The sequence below is a fragment of the Anabrus simplex genome, chromosome 1, assembly GCF_040414725.1.
Source record: "Anabrus simplex isolate iqAnaSimp1 chromosome 1, ASM4041472v1, whole genome shotgun sequence".
Lineage (NCBI taxonomy): Eukaryota > Metazoa > Arthropoda > Insecta > Orthoptera > Tettigoniidae > Anabrus > Anabrus simplex.
In genome coordinates this window covers 582,329,911-582,348,053 of record NC_090265.1, presented here as the reverse complement: position 1 = coordinate 582,348,053, position 18,143 = coordinate 582,329,911, and positions in this window count along the sequence as shown.

Genomic DNA, 18,143 nt, shown 5'->3' with positions numbered 1-18,143 from the left:
GGTCTTATGGCGACGATGGGATAGGAAAGGCCTAGGATTGGAACGAAGTGGCCGTGGCCTTAATTAAGGTACAGCCTCAGCATTTGCCTGGTGTGAAAATGGGAAACCACATAATATAGGCTTTTGGGCTTATATCGTGTAAAGAGAGTAAGGTGAAATTCTTTCCGTTTCGCAGAGAAATTTGCTCTGCGTCATAAGAATAAAATGTCGACTGTCCACGAGAAAGGCTTCTAAAACAATGAGGTTTGAATTTAGACGTTACCCAGAAGAAGTGGAAACATCTGGCGAAGTCTCATTCCAGTCTTGTGTCAATGTCATATCTTCATATATAGCCAACGGCCGTAGCCGTGTTGGAGGACCGGATCCCGTCAAATCTCCGAAGTTAAGCAACATTGGGCGTGGTCAAGATTTGGATGGGTTGCCACGCGCTGTTGATGGGGCTAAGGGAATTGAGGAGCGGAAAGGAACTGGCCACCCTACCGTACTGTAAACTCTGGCTCAGGCACACCTCTGCGGAGGTTCGGACCTGCCTTCGGGCAGAATACACCCTTACCTACCATCATATGTGCGTACACCTGTTATGTTATGTGACCCTCTCAGACTGATTCTGATGGTTCCGTCAGCTTTCGCTTCGAACGCTAGCGCTGTACCGCATCTGGTTACGAATGAACGTACCATTTCCACTTCATTTCCTTATTTTCTTGACACGGCATAATCCCAAAAGCCTATATCATGTCTATTTCTTATTGATAAATACTTCTAACAGATGATTTTGAACACTTTGCATTGAATAGAATGTGATATCCAGAGATACCATTTTGGATTGTTGCTTTAAAGGCTTGAGGATTGATCGGCGTACGATATTAATCGATGTCGGAAATGGTTAGATAGAAATCGATAGTTGGAATAACAACAGTACTTTAATGAATGGCAGTACTTTAATGTATGTCCTTAAGGCAAGGTTGCCCGGCTCCATGGCTAAACAGTTAGCGTGATAGCCTTTAGTCACAGGAGTCCCTGGTTCGATTCCCGGCAGGGTCGGGAATTTTAACCAGCATAGGTTCTCTGGCAGGGGGACTGGGTGTATGTGTCGTATTCAGCATCATTTCATCCGCATCATGAAGTGGAGGTATCCTACGGGCGACAAATCACAAGACCTGCACCTGATGAGCCGAACATATCCTCGGCACTCCCGGCACTAAAAGCCATACGCCATTTCAAGGCAAGGTCACATGTTAGATCCTTCGTCGTACTGAGCTCTTCTTTTGGCAACTGTCAGAAGTGCATTTGTTTTCAGTCCGATGTACACTCTTACGCCATTATCTGTCACTGTAGTTAATAGCCACTTAAAAACATAGTTAGCCAGGTGGACCGAGTACTGTTTCACGAGGTTTCACCTTCGGAGTTTACATCTTATCTCCTTGCCTTGTTTCGAGGTTCAAAACTCCTCTTCTTCTTGGAGTCTGGTTGTATCCCACTCACTTCGAGGTTTGAAATCCCGTTTCTTCTTGGGGTATTTCACCTCACATCGAGAGATGGATTGCCGATTACGTCTTCCCTCCCTACAGGCAGCATCATGTACCCGTACGCACTCTCCACCCCAGTCACTACAACCACCATTACCACCGCGTGAAGTCTTGGTCAATCTGCAGCCGAAGTAGCTGCTATAGCTCATCACACGATATTAGTGCCATCTTATGCCCACAATCCAAGCTACCCCAGACATCTTTCCGTGCCCACTGTCCCGCAACACACTAAACAAGCGCTCTGCGTCCCGCATCCCTCTTGAAGTTGCACCAGCCACTCGTTGTATTGCTACAGTCTACCACCGCCGCAAATCTCAACTTAGGAAACATAGGTAGAACAACTCAGCATGGAATCTACACCAACTACAACAACGCTCCTTCGAATTCAGAATACCCCCTCTCCCTCCAGTCCAGCACTTAATCAGTTCCATTCGCTCCATACAACCTCGCCCACAAAGCCCTCATGCCTTTTTTTCTAGTTAACCCTACTCCTGAATTCCGCTTCGCTCGAAAGATTCTCGTCACTCTTCTCAAGTTTAATATGAAGAAAGAATAGATAGCAGATATTCGACCAACAGGGAATGGTATCGTAATCAAAGTGAACAGCTAAGAAAAGGCTCGCAAACTCTCAGAAACAATTGGCGCGGCGCAACTAGGTTCTTCTGTCCCCTTCTAACTTATCAAACACCCACGCTACGGCTCACACCTCCACCCTCTAACCGCCGCCCCTCAGCTGTGGTCAGAGGGGTTTACCCTGCCATTACGGAAGACGTTATTGCGCAAGAATTAAACACCGACGGAATCTCCGTCCGAAAGGCATTCCAATCAAGAACTCCTCCGGACTGACCTTCATGATTCGGCCACTACTTCCGACCACCGAAGATGTCGATTGTCTGCTGTCAGAAGGTGTCTACATCTAAGGGCAGCACTATCGGAGCCCTCTCTTCTCCTCCACCTCAACCCTTATGATGTGAGCACTGATTGCAATACAATAGTCATAGCACCAATCATTGCCATGCAGGGCGCCCAAACTGCGGACGCTGAAGCCAGCTGCTACTTAAGAAAATGCAATGCTCGACCTGCACCACCGATAGACCGACCGGACCGAGTTGCTCCACTGAGGATAATCGACACCCAGCACGCCCGAAACAGACTCTCTTTACCCACAGCCCACCATTGAAGACGTAATAAGGTTTATCACCCTTTTGCTTATGAACATTTTTCCCTATCACTGTCTATTTGTTTTAAGTCACCTACAAGCTTCAGCCAACCAGGCACTAAATTTACACTTCTAGACAATACACTCTGGTCTGCGTACCCACTTTTTATTCCATAATAACGGAAGGATCATCACCATAGTACTACAACTGCTCATCACGAAGAATTATCCTTCCATTCTTTTCCTCCCTTAATCATTCATTCGTACTCACTCTTATCATCTTTTCTTGAAGTCACACATTCTCTTCTCTCCACATGAACAATCAACACTTCATGCATACATCCATACCGTAACTCATCAGCAAAAATAAAAAATAAAAAAATAATAAAAACTTCCAGTTTTTGACCCAATTAAGCCTAGCCAAGAGCCCAACAACCATCCTACCACCTTTATTATTCACACCGCTCCCAACCACCTCCTTCAACCCTTCACTTTTCCATCTAAGAGCCCAGATCGCTTGGTCAGAGAGAGGGCTTTACCCTCTGAGTGACCCGCCGCTCCTTCAAGGGAGGAATGGAACTGTCTATGGTGATGATGACGTCAAATGTAAATAGCGTATTATAGTATGGTCGAACAAAACAGTAGTTTTATATGCATCAAACGCACAAAATTTGAGAAATACAATCTGGAAACGAGCAGTTGAGAAACTATAACAAAGGACAGGGAGAAAAATCCTAATACCCATTAAAAAGGAAGAAACGTGGAAGCTCAGAAAAACTGAAGAAATGCATTACAAGGAGAGAAAAATAACAGGCATCATCTGGAAAAGGAGGCTGACTTTCTTCGATCACGTGTTCCGTATGTCTGACAGCAGGCTGACGAAAGAAATCCTAACACAAGTTTGGAATTTCAAAGACAAACTTACAGATGGCACCAAGCAGTGGCTGATAATCTGACGCTGTGCGAGATAATGGAATAAGATGTCCTAGATAGACACACCGGGATTGGAGGATACCTGAAGATGAGGTGAAACTACCGAAACGATTTCCCTGCTCAGAGGACCGAAGAAATGCTCATATCAAGAGAATGAAGGACATGTGGGCAAAGATACGTAAACATCTTTGGAAACCTAAATAAACGTGGTCCAGTGAGGCCGTAACTATGTTTTCAAAAAACCTATCACAGCTCTTTTTTTTTTTTTTTTTTTTGCTGTGTATTGAAAGACACACTAACTCGTGCATGCAGTTTTTGGCGATGATGGTATAAGAAAAGACTAGTGGTCGGTTTCTGATATACTACAGTTACCTGTGGATTATATAAATGCCCTTGTAACATCATCTGAGCTGTTTACTTCTATGAGTTTCCGGAAACTTAAATCTAGATTTATAAGCCCTTGCAATGAACAGTACAAATGTCGTCATGTTTAGTATCTCTCGTCCTCCAATAGATGTCTCTGCGCAATGTTTTAAGTGATTTTTTGTCCACGTCCATGGCTAAATGGTTATCGTGCTGTCCTTTCGTCATAGGGGAGCCGGGTTCGATTCCTGGGAGGGTCGGGAATTTTAACCATAATTGGACTGGGTGTATGTGTCGTCTTGATCATCATTTCATCCTCAACACGACACGCAGGTCGCCTACGGGTGTCAAATCAAAAGACCTGCACCACGCCTCTCCGGATGCCACACGCCATTATGATAATTAGTGATTTTGGGTAATATCTAGTTACTTTTACTAGCAGAAGTTTTCTCTAATGAAAATAGGTTGGCAAACATGTACTCAGTTCAGCTCTTTTGTGCGACACAACACAGAAAGCGAAATGTCAGATAATTCGAAACGTGCCAAAAATGTCAGTCTTTTCGTAAGGAACTTGTTAATAGACCTCGTTTTTCAGAGCAAGGATGTGATTGAGAATAAGAAGACAGACGGATTATCCATCTATATATATAAAATAAGAGTTATGTCTGTACATTGCTCAGAATTTGAAAAGAATGGTATTTCTGTATCGGTCATGTCTACAGTAACAAGAAAATGCATTTTTTACTTTTCCGTAATTTCTGTCTGTCTGTCTGTCTGTATGTATGTACACGCATCACGAGAAAACGGCTGAAGAGAATTTAATGAAAATCGGAATGTAAAGTCGGGTGATGAACCGCTACAATCTAGGCTATGAATTATTTTAATCACGCTGAGTGAAATGGTAGTTTAGGGGAAGGCCTGAAATTTAATTCTCAAATATTTATGTTATTAGTGGTCGTGTCTTAATGAAAATCGCTAGACGAAGATGGGAAATAAGTCAATACAATATAGGCTATACACGCTGAGAAAAATGGTAGTTTAGGGGAAGGCCTAAAATTTAATTGTCAAATATTTATTTTATTAGTGGTCGTATCTTCACGAAAATTGGTATGCGAAGTCGGAGAATAGGTCGCTATAATCTAGGCTATCAATAATGTTATTCACACTGAATGAAATGATAGTTTAGGGGAAGGCCTGAAATGTAATCTATGTATATAAAATAAGAGTTTTGTCTGTACATTGCTCAGAATTTGAAAATAATGATATTTATGTATCGGTCATGTCCATAGTAACAAGAAAATGTACTTTTTACTTTTCCGTAATTTCTGTCTGTCTGTATGTCTGTCTATCTGTATGTATGTATGTATGTACACGCATCACGAGAAAACGGCTGAAGAGAATTTAATGAAAATCGGTATGTAAAGTCGAGGGATGAGCCGCTATAATCTAGGCTATAAATCATTTTATTCACGCTGAGTGAAATGGTAGTTTAGGGGAAGGCCTTAAATTTAATTATGGAATATTTATATTATTAGCGGTCCTATCGATAAATACTATATAACTAAAGTTATATAGAATTCAATTTCCAATCATTTATGTCTTATACATTTTTAACGTATCGGCTCTGATAACACAGATATTAATGAATTTGTATTTTTGTTGCTAAGTCCATATCAACGCCGAGCCACGAGAAAATGGGTTACCAGAATTTAATGAAAACAGCTATATAGAGTCGGGGATAAGAAATTATAGTCTAGGCTGAAAATAATTTTATTTTCCCTGAGATGAAATGGTAGCTTAGGGGAAGGCGCCTAAAATTTAATTTTCAATACCGGTACCTATGTTATCGGTGCTGTCGAAAAGTACGGTACTACATAACAAAAGTTGTAGACAATACAATTTCCGATCAATTATGTTTCATTCAGTTTTACTGTACCGACTATGATAAGAGTGGTATTTCAGAAGGTCTACAGTATCCAAAGCGCTTAACAGTGATCAACAATAACTTTACATTGACCATTGTTTGCTGTGATGTTCTTCGTTTCTTATGGTGCCGCTCAACTCCGATAGATGGGATTACTGCTGCGTACCGAGTATAACAGCCTGACTGAACATTGGCGGGAAATAGCTGGGGAGTTGGAAAACTTTCTTCTTTAGCATGACATTCCTCTGATTCATACATTTTCTGATACTATTGGTGCGTAATACACGGGTTCATCATAGCATTCGAGCTATTCAATCCCTACTCTGAGGCACTGATTGGAATGAGTAGTGTGCATATTGAACGGAATAATGACAGAGGAGTGTTCATGGCAGTCTGCGACCTGGTTGTTCCAGCTCTGGAACTTTGGACTGTTAGATCGGCACCGTAGTACTGTTCGTTGAAAGTGAGAAAGTGTGCGGTTTTTCATTTGATCGAGTATTTTATATAACATTGCTTTCAATCGCTACATTCCTACTGACGTTTTTGTAATGACCTATGTTGAATTCAGTTAGGAAAACCACCAAGTCAGTCTTTCTGAGAATTCCGTAGCGAAGCACGGGTACATCAGCTAGTAGCTCATAAGAAAGAATCTTGAGAGAACTTATGTAAAGTCTTCAATACATCTAGTTAGACAGGAGATTGGACTGCAAAACAGTTAAAATAACTGTACTTCTTTAAGAAAATGAAAGCGGAAAAACACAATGACGAAGACAGGATAAGTCCTGATATATCATTTAACTAGTAATGGGTGGCGTTTGGAACATAACTGGTAACGTGAGGTTTGTGAGACGTCTAACAAACAGAGTTCAATAAGAAAAAATTACATTTTATGCAAGTACTATAATTATTTTATGTGATTCAGCATTATATAATCTATCAAAATGTGAATAGATGTAGGATTTAATAATGCGAAAACTGAATTTATCTTCCCTTCTTTATAACTCACAGTATGCAGACATCCTCTTAAATTTCATCTTGATCCTTGTCATCACTTACATGATATAAATACACAGCAATCATCAAATAGATCACCTTTCACTGATCCAGAATATAACAAGCGTAAACAATAATCATATAAATGAAAACGTTTAGCACACTTTGGAACCTATCATTCCGGCACTTGTGGTGTGATAAGTCATTCGTCCTCAATGCAGCTGTTGCAGATGTTTTAATACACTGCAACCAAACTGGAAACTCCCACTTAAAACACGCGTATGCTGTTTTACTCTTCAAGAATTCTGGACATGTACGGCAAGATTACCGTTTTTACAGTGTTTCTTCCGTATCATGGCGCCGATTCTCGCATGCAAAAATTTGTTTATTCCTGCTCATATCTCTCTATCTCTCCGAGAACTCGCTCATTTTTCATTCTCCTTTGACATGTAATTTCATCCGTTCAACTGCCAAGCACTTCAAGATTATTTATTTTTTACATCAAGGCTTTCAGGGTAGTCTACAACTTGAATAACACGAAAGCATTACAAACTGTGATCTCCAATAGCCAAAAGAAATTATGTATAATAACATTTTTCGTTAGTAGTTCCCTGATGTCCACCTTGAACTGATCTGTGGGCCTTAATAATTGCAAATGGACGAGCCATTTGAGACGTTTCACTTACGCTGACCACGCAACATGTGTTGCCAAAATCCTCTCATAACTTGTGACGTGAGGTCTGGCAGTCCACAGGAGAAATTCAATCGAGCGTAACGAGCTAATCCTGACCGGGGAGTGATGTGTGTTGATACAGATAAGAATGTAATAAACTACATCTCCCTGCAAGATTTATAATTAAACAAGTCTAGATGTTTTACGTTTCCTGGAAGTCAATGAGAGCTCTCGTCACCTGTTAAAGGATATAATAAAATTAAAAAAGCAATGAAACGTCGGTATTTATTATTCAATAGGCCTATATTATATGCATACCGGTACCTAAGATGTTTATTATTTCCTAAAAATGTAAATATGAATGCCGCCATCTTGCTTCTAGTTTTGCTCCACGCCCCTGAGGTTGCCTTCGAACGTTACGCCACTATGAATAAAGCATATGTATTAAGTCTTTCACTTTTCCCCAGTCCTATTCGTACAACGCGTAGCAGCAAAGCTCGTGTAGGGAAGGGCAATCAGTTAGGTTAACGCAATGTCAGCGTAAGGTTAAGCCTGCACTTCTTGCCAGGGTTTAGGGAAGGGCAACCGGCTAGATTATCGCCTGGTCAGCGTACGGTTAAGCCTGAACACTTAGCTAGGTTGTAGAGATATGTGCGAGCTGGTGTAGGGAAAGGCAACCGGTTAGATTAACGCCTAACCACCGTAAGCTTAATACCTGCAGTTTTGCCTGGGTGTGAGTTAGGTTAGGTTAAGCGTGGTCAACGTAACTTTAGACCATCACTTTTATGCAGTTAATCCGCATATCGGACTTGAAGTCTGTTAGGTTAGCCTGCGTGTTGAACCTTGAATCATTTAGGTTAAAGCTTGTACTCTTAGACTTCGATCTATGGTCTGTACGGTTAACGCCCTTAGGTCTGGGGTCGAACCCGAGGTCTGTAAGCTTACGCTTAGACACATAGCCAGCGTAAGATCATGAAGAGCGCGCTCTTAGCCAACCGCCCAACTATTCAAGTGAGGTCATGTAAGGTTAAGCATGTAGTACTCTTAGTCAGCACATTCCATATAATGGAAGCCACTCCCAGGGGGTCGGAGATTGAGATGGTGGCCGAACCCGCGACAAACCACTACTTGGAAGGTACGATGTCTGCAGTAGAGGCGTAATGCTCCGAGGTGATTGTAACTGAAACAGCTGGGGCAGATGACGCCATACAAGTGGAATTAGTGACTGAAGTTAGTGATAACGTGCAAGTAAACGTACCGAAATAAATTTTGTTCACTCCAGCACATCCTAGGACTAAACCAGCCTAAAAGAAAATCATACTCCCTTAGCGTCAGTGAAAGCATAGTGAATAGAAAGAAACTGATATAGATGAAGAACTGGCGATAATTAAAAAGAAGGAATTGTAAAATGAAGGAAATAAAGCATAATAGAAAATGTTAAATATTAGACATTCGAAAGAAAATTGCGTTTAAGGTGCTGAAAGTACAAGAATATGAATTTAAAGGAACTTGATTACAAAACAGAACTAATATTATTTGAAATGATGTAAAATTCGAAAACTAATGTTACCGGGTCGTCGTAATCCGCTTCAGTTTGCATGACTGGCTTATCCTCTTTTTCTTCTGTGGCTAAGTTATGTAACATAGCAGCTGCCGCTATTGCTGTTAAGGCTGTTAGTCGTTTAGTGCGAAATCCTAATGCCAGGATATGGAAACTTCTCTTAAGGACGCCAAAACACCGTCCAATGCAATTTCCTGTTCGTTTATGTGCTGAATTGTATCGTTCTTGTGTATTATTTTGAGGGTTTAGAATCGGCGTAAGGATGAATTTATTCTGCTGTTATGCATTGCCAGCAAGCAAAAGCCAGCTTGGAAATTCTTCTCGAACAAATTCGAGATTCAATGCAGATGACCTGAAGATTGTGTTGTCATGGGTTGAATCCAGCCTACGTGCAACAATATACATGATGCGCAGATTTTTATCGCAGACTGCTTGAACATTATAGAAACAGAAGGATTTCCTATTTCTGTACCGTTCTGCATTTTCACCACTCGGAGACTGAATCATCACGTGTGTCCCATAAGAGCATCCTATTACAGAGGTAAACCCGAAAATAGCATGGAAGGTTCCTTTCGTTTCTGCAGTTTCTATTGAGTTTCTAGGCATGTAAATAAATTCGTCACGTAAATCAGGAATTTGTCCGCCGCTGTGGTGTAGTGTTTAGTGTGATTAGCTGCCACCCCCGGAGGCCCGGGTGCGTTTCCCGGGTCTGCCACGAAATTTGAAAAGTGGTACAAGGGCTGGAAGGGGGTCCATTCGGCCTCGGGAGGTCAACTGAGTAGAGGTGGATTCTATTCCCACCTCAACCATCCTGGAAGTGGTTTTCCGTGGTTTCCCACTTCTCTTCCAGACAAATGCCAGGATGGTACCTAAATTAAGGCCACGGCCGCTTCCTTCCCTTCTCCTTATCTATCCCTTCCAATCTTCCCATACCCCCACAAGGCCCCTGTTCAGTGTAGCAGGCGAGGTCGCCTGGGCGAGGTACTGGTCATCCGCCCCTGTTGTATCCCCTGACCGGGAGTCTGAAGCTCTTGAGGCGGTAGAGGTGGGATCCCTCGCTCAATCCGAGGGGAAAACCGACCCTGGAGGGTAACCAGATTAAGAAGAAGAAGAAGACCAGCAATTTGAGGGAGCACCTTCTGCAATATGGTCGTAGATTTATGTAGGTTAATGTCATCACGTAGTAAAATCTGGAAAGCTCCTGTTGCCAAAATGTAGGGTAATCGGGATTTGATTTAATTAACTTACAGATTGGTTTCGGTGTGTTTCAGGTCTAATAGTTTGACCAATTTGATGTTCTAACATCATCACTGTCAGTTTTCTTAAGTTGTACCTCATCTGAAATTCTCTTTCATTTCTTCGGAACTCTGAACACTCGTGGCATTGGTAGAACACCCAAAATAGCCAAATCTTCTTCGTCTGACGACACAGAATCTTGAAGATTACGAGGAAGATGATAATTCCATATTGCTAATATAAACTAGTATCTTAATACCACCTGCAGTACTATAAACGCAGGATATTCACCGTAACGTAAAACAGAAAGTAAAGCACGTTAAAACTACAATGAATTACTGTAAATATATTATAATCAGTTCAGTATCATTTACTATCACTTTCTGTCATTATTACATTTTTCTTCACAAACCGCTTTACATCACACCGACACTAATAACTTTTGTGGCGACAGGGCTAGGAAGTGGGATGGAAACGACAGTGGCTTTAAGGTACAGTCCACCCAGCATTTGCCTGGTGTGAAAGTGGGAAACCACGGAAAACAATCTTCAGGGCTGCCAACAGTGGTGTTCAAACCCACTATCTCGCAAATGCAAGCTGATAGCTACGTGACCCAAGCCGCATAGCTACTTGCTCGATAGTCCTATCATACAGGTAACTGTAGCACTAGCTTCAGTTACCAGTCGTTGCGCAGATAACTGTGAAGAAGTCGATAACAGTTGTTTTATATTAAACATATTACCATGTTAAGTCACTGATAACTACGTACATACATATAACTGTCATTCTAGAAACCAGCCATGGAACTGATAAATTAGCAGGTATGGTCAGTATTAAAATACAGCTCCAGCGTTTCCCTGGTACGATACAAAATCTTCAGAATATCAACAGTGGGTTTCGAACGTACGTTATCCCGCTATATGACACCTGTACGACCTGTATACGCATATAGCTCGTCCTGTTAATCTACTGTATTTTATTGAGTTATTATTATTATTATTATTATTATTATTATTATTATTATTATTATTATTATTATTATTATTATTGTTGTATTTATTTGAAGTGAAGTTGTAGATGTACTCGTGTCTTGTAATCAATGCTAAAAACGAAATTCCTTTACAGAAGTCAATATTGTGAATTTGAAATAATTAAGGAAATGTAGAATGTGAACACACCTCAGGACAAAATTCGAACACCCCCATTGTCCCGTAAAATCGCTTAGAAACGGAAGAGTTCGTTTAAACCTATCATTATCGTTAATATCTTTCTCTTTCACAGTCGGTCGACCGACTGTAAATACCCGGCCCGATACTTGCACTAGTTAAACGAACGTTGCATCTACTCCGTAAACAAACACAATCCCGCAAATAACTGCACTCATTTTCTGTATTGTCTAGTATCCAAATACTGACGATAATACTTTTGTCACATTCGCTTCGTCCCATTGAACTGCCCAGAATAGCGGTATTTATTTTTACACCAGGAACACAAAACACAACAGACTGTTGCTATTCGAATGGTGAATGTTATGCCTTCCACCCTCTCCAGTCCAATGTCGATTGACATGGGAAACATATATGCTGGTTTTGTGCAACTATTCATCCCACTTGCCATTGTTTTGCCTTTAAATGATTAGCAGTCTGCCATAGGTCAGTCATATGGTGAGTACACATTCAGTACCGGTACCTAGGGAAATTACGAAAACAATGACAAGGGAGTTAGCTGTGCTGGGGACAAATTCAAAATCCAGCAGAAAACGAACAGATCATTATGAACGGACCGTGAAGTGAAATTGGACGAGAAATGCAAGCTGACAGCTCCGTGCACCAAACCATGCGGCCACTCTCTCGGTTTGTACTTCGAGTGATCATACATGACAAGATATGACTTGAAAGAGTCAATGCTCTATCAACTACTACGAGACGTTGAGGAGTCGCGATATTCTCCCGTTCTGTCGCCTTCAGTCACACTCTAATGTCACAGATTTCAGCCAGAAGCGAACAGGCTATCTTGAAAACAGAACAACTAAACGGATGCGTTACTGAGGTTAGCGGTTTCCGATCGATATTCTTATTTATTTTATTTTATTTAAGCTATTTACTCTCATGGTTCATGTTTGTGGGTTACTGTAGTCGCGTCCTAGTTCGTGAACCATGGGCAACGGCTGAGTGGCCTAGTAAGTGGTCCTGAGAGTCGGGATACCAGTTGCTATGGAATGGGAGTGGGCATCTCGGACATATTCTGAGTCGTGGCCCTCCTTGTGCTCAGGCGGCTAGGACTATACAATTCACCGGTGTTCCATAACCCGTTAGACGAGAGATCCTCACTTGGACTAGTGCAAGTAGGGCAGCATCCTGCTTCATGAATTTACCAAGCTCAGAACACTTTAAGCAAGGCTCGGACCTATGGGAGTAATGGAGTCCCACTGCCATTTGACAGGCAAGGGACTCTATGGAAACAACTTGGCGAACGAAATGGAATTCGATGGGTAGTTATCAATATTAATGGGGCTTATGGAAGGAAGAAGGTAGAACTGGCTGAGTCAGCAAAGAGGATGCATCTGGATGTGCTAGGAGTAAGTGATATTCGGGTAAGGGGAGATAATGAGGAAGAGATAGGAGATTATAAAGTGTACTTGACGGGTGTTAGAAAGGGAAGGGCAGAGTCTGGGGTAGGGCTCTTTATCAGAAATGCCATTGCACGCAACATAGTTTCTGTTGGGCACGTTAATGAACGAAGGATGTGGGTAAATTTGTCAGTGGGAGGAATTAGGACAAGAATTGTGTCCATGTATTCACCATGTGAGGGTGCAGATGAGGATGAAGTTGACAAGTTTTATGAAGCATTGAGGGACATCGTGATCAGGGTCAACAGCAAGGATAGAATAGTGCTAATGGGCGATTTCAATGTGAGAGTTGCGAATAGAACTGAATTATACGAAAGGGTGATTAGTAAATGTGGGGAAGATATGGAAGCTAATGGGAATGGGAAGCGTTTGCTGGACTTCTGTGCTAGTATGGGTTTAGCTGTTACGAATACATTCTTCAAGCATAAGGCTATTCACTGCTACACATGGGAGGCTAGGGTTACCAGATCCATAATAGACTATATCTTAACAGACTTTCAATTCAGGAAATCTGTTAGGAATGTACGAGTTTTCCGCGGATTTTTCGATGATACAGACCACTATCTGATCTGTAGTGAACTAAGTATCTCTAGGCCTAGGGTAGAGAAAGTGAAATCTGTCTGCAGTCGAATAAGGGTAGAAAATCTCCAGGACGAGGAAATTAGACAGAAGTACATGGATATGATTAGTGAGAAGTTTCGAACAGTAGACAGTAAGCAGGTTCAGGATATAGAAAGTGAATGGGTGGCATACAGGGATGCTGTAGTAGAAACAACAAGGGAATGCCTACGAACAACTGTGTGTAAAGATGGGAAAAGGCGAACATCTTGGTGGAATGATGAAGTGAGAGCAGCCTGTAAACGTAAAAAGAAGGCTTATCAGAAATGGCTCCAAACAAGGGCCGAGGCAGACAGGGCTTTGTACGTAGATAAAAGAAACAGGGCGAAACAAATAGTAGTTGAATCCAAAAAGAATTCATAGGAAGATTTTGGTAATAACCTGGAAAGGCTAGGTCAAGCAGCAGGGAAACCTTTCTGGACAGTAATAAAGAATCTTAGGAAGGGAGGGAAAAAGGAAATGAACAGTGTTTTGAGTAATTCAGGTGAACTCATAGTAGATCCCAGGGAATCACTGGAGAGGTGGAGGGAATATTTTGAACATCTTCTCAATGTAAAAGGAAATCATCATGGTGGTGTTGCAAACAGCCAAGCTCATGGGGAGGAGGAAAATGATGTTGGTGAAATTATGCTTGAGGAAGTGGAAAGGATAGTAAATAAACTCCATTGTCATAAGGCAGCAGGAATAGATCAAATTAGACCTGAAATGGTGAAGTTTAGTGGGAAGGCAGGGATGAAATGGCTTCATAGAGTAGTAAAATTAGCGTGGAGTTTTGGTAAGGTACCTTCAGATTGGACACAAGCAGTAATTGCACCTATCTATAAGCAAGGGAACAGGAAGGATTGCAACAACTATCGAGGTATCTCATTGATTAGTATACCAGGCATCTTGGAAGAAAGGGTGCGATCAGTCGTTGAGAGGAAGTTGGATGAAAACCAGTGTGGTTTCAGACCACAGAGAGGCTATCAGGATCAGATTTTCAGTACGCGCCAGGTAATTGAAAAATTCTACGAGAGGAATAGGCAGTTGTGTTTATGTTTCGTAGATCTAGAGAAAGCATATTACAGGGTACCGAGGGAAAAGATGTTCGCCATACTGGGGGACTGTGGAATTAAATGTAGATTATTAAAATCAATCAAAGGCATTTATGTTGACAATTGGGCTTCAGTGAGAATTGATGGTAGAATGAGTTCTTGGTTCAGGGTACTTACAGGAGTTAGACAAGGCTGTAATCTTTCACCTTTGCTGTTTGTAGTTTACATGGGTCATCTGCTGAAAGGTATAAAATGGCAAGGAGGGATTCAGTTAGGTGGAAATGTAGTTTGGCCTATGCTAACGACTTGGTCTTAATGGCAGACTGTGCCGAAAGCCTGCAGTCTAATATCTTGGAACTAGAAAATAGGTGCAATGAGTATGGTATGAAAATTAGCCTCTCGAAGACTAAATTGATGTCAGTAGGTAAGAAATTCAACAGAATTGAATGTCAGATTGGTGATACAAAGCTAGAACAGGTCGATAATTTCAAGTATTTAGGTTGTGTCTTCTCCCAGGATGGTAATATAGTAAGTGAGATTGAATCAAGATGTAGTAAAGCTAATGCAGTGAGCTCACAGTTGCGATCAGCAGTATTCTGTAAGAAGGAAGTCAGCTCCCAGACGAAACTATCTTTACATCGGTCTGTTTTCAGACCAACTTTGCTTTACGGGAGTGAAAGCTGGGTGGACTCAGGATATCTTATTCATAAGTTAGAAGTAACAGACATGAAAGTAGCAAGAATGATTGTTGGTACAAACAGGTGGGAACAATGGCTGGAGGGTACTCGGAATGAGAAGATAAAGGCTAATTTAGGAATGAACTCGATGGATGAAGCAGTACGCATAAACCGGCTTAGGTGGTGGGGTCATGTGAGGCGAATGGAGGAGGATAGGTTACCTAGGAGAATAATGGACTCTGTTATGGAGGGTAAGAGAAGTAGAGGGAGACCAATACGACGATGGTTAGACTCGGTTTCTAACGATTTAAAGATCAGAGGTATAGAATTAAATGAGGCCACAACACTAGTTGCAAATCGAGGATTGTGGCGACGTTTAGTAAATTCTCAGAGGCTTGCAGACTGAACGCTGAAAGGCATAACAGTCTATAATGATAATGTATGTATGTATGTATGTATGTATGTATGTATGTATGTATGTATGTATGTATATTTACACTCCAGAATGGTTTTCCCCGAACTCAGCGAGGGATCCCACCTCTACCGCTTCAGGGGCAATGTCCTGGAGCGTGAAATATTTGGTAGGGGATACAACTGTGGAGAACGACCAGTACCTCGCCCAGTTGACCTTACTTGCTATGCTGAACAGAGGCTTTGTGCGGGATGGGAAGATTGGAAGGGGCAGACAAGGAAGGGGGAATGATGTAGCCGTGGCCTCAAGTTAAGTACCGTCGCGGCATTTGCTTGGAGGGGAAGTGCGAAACTACGGAAAAGCAAAGCATATCTATGGTGGCTGAGGAGTGAATCGAACGTCCCTCTACTCAGTTAACTTTCCGAGGCTGAATGGAGCCTATTCCAGCCCTCGTACCACTTTTCAAATTTCGTGGCAGAGCCGGGAATCGAACCCGGACCTCCAGGGGTGGCAGCTAATCACACTAACCACTACACCACAGAGGTGGGTTCCGGTCAATATAATAATAATAATAATAATAATAATAATAATAATAATAATAATAATAATCACCAAGCCGGTGTCCGTCTCCATGGATAAATGGTTAGGGTGCTGGCCTTTGGTCACAGGGGTCCCGGATTCGATTCCCGGCAGGGTCGGCAATTCTAATCATCATTGGTTAATTTTGCTGGCAAGGGGGCTGGGTGTATGTGTCATCATCATCATTTCATCCTCATCGCGAGGCGCAGGTCGCCTACGGGCGTCCAATCAAAAGACCTGCACCTGAAAAAACTTTAGATTTTGAGGTGAAGCGTGGTCAGCACAACAAATCCTCTCAGCCATTATTCTTGGCTTTCTAGACTAGGGCCGCTACCCCACCATCAAGAAACTCCTCAATTGTGAATACACCTGACCTGACCTGATCAGAATCGGACCTGGGATCTCTGGGTAAGAGGCAAGCATGCTACTCCTTGACAGCGGGGCTAGCTATTATGGTACACAATAATTTGTAAAGTATTTCTTTTAAAATCATACTCTAAGCACTTGCCAGTTTCTATGTTTTGTATTATTGAAGTTCACACTGGCAATTATTTAAAAGTATACTGTCAGATTATCATCAGCGTCATCATTATCAAATTGCAACATTAACAGTAATGGTGATAACCCAAAATAACATTTAAGTTTTGCTTGTTAATAATGTTCTTGTATTTATCATGTTATTAGAGAAAGGATGTGAAATTATAAATCCAAGCAGATCCAAAAACAGCTGATAGATGGTGTTAGTGAATAATAATAATAATAATAATAATAATAATAATAATAATAATAATAATAATAATAATAATAATAATAATCGTGCTCGGTAGCCGCAGTCGCTTAATTCCGGCTAGTATCCAGTATTTATGAGATAGCCGGTTTTAACCCTACTGTTGATAGCCCTGAATATGGTTTTCCGTGGTTTCCCATTTAACACAAGGCAAATGCTGGGGCTGTATCTGAATTAAGGTCACGGCCGCTTCCTTCCCACTGCTAGCGCTTTCCTACCCCATCGTCACCATAAGACCTATATGTGCCGGTGCGACGTAAAACAATTTTTTTAAAAAATATCGTGTGTGAAAACTGCGTGTTAGTTGTGTTAGTGTAGTGGAGGATATAGTTATGTGTTATGTTTGAGTTGCAGGAATGATTGGGACAGCACAAAACTCCAGTCCCCGGGACAAGGGAATGAACCGTTTAAGATTAAAATCCTCCAAGCCATCCGGAAATCAAACCTGGGGCATCGAGAACTCAAGGCCAAAACGCTGTCCCACTCAACAATACAGAATGGACTTCGAATCGAAAAATGGGGTTCTGGGTTCAATTTCGGCCGACTGGGGATTTTTACTGTGTCTGGTTAATTCCTCTAGCTCGGGGCCTGGGTGTTCGAGTTCATCTTAATACTATACAGCCCAACACATCAAAAGCTATCACAGAAACACGTAATAGTGAATACAGGAAAGACTTCGAGCCGTAAAACTAGGCCAAATCCATACACAGTGCCTACCCCCAGGTAATTAAAAAAGGCCAGGAATAAAAGAAGAGACCGAGTGAGTTGGCCGTGCGGCTAGGTGCGCACTGCTGTCAGCTTGCATTCAGGAGGTAATGGGTTCGAACCCCATCGTCGCCAGCCCTTAAGATCGTTTGGACCGGGCGAGTTGGCCATGCGCGTAGAGGCGCGCGGCTGTGAGCTTGCATCCGGGAGATAGTAGGTTCGAATCCCACTATCGGCAGCCCTGAAAATGGTTTTCCGTGGTTTCCCATTTTCACACCAGGCAAATGCTGGGGCTGTACCTTAATTAAGGCCACGGCCACTACCTTCCAACTCC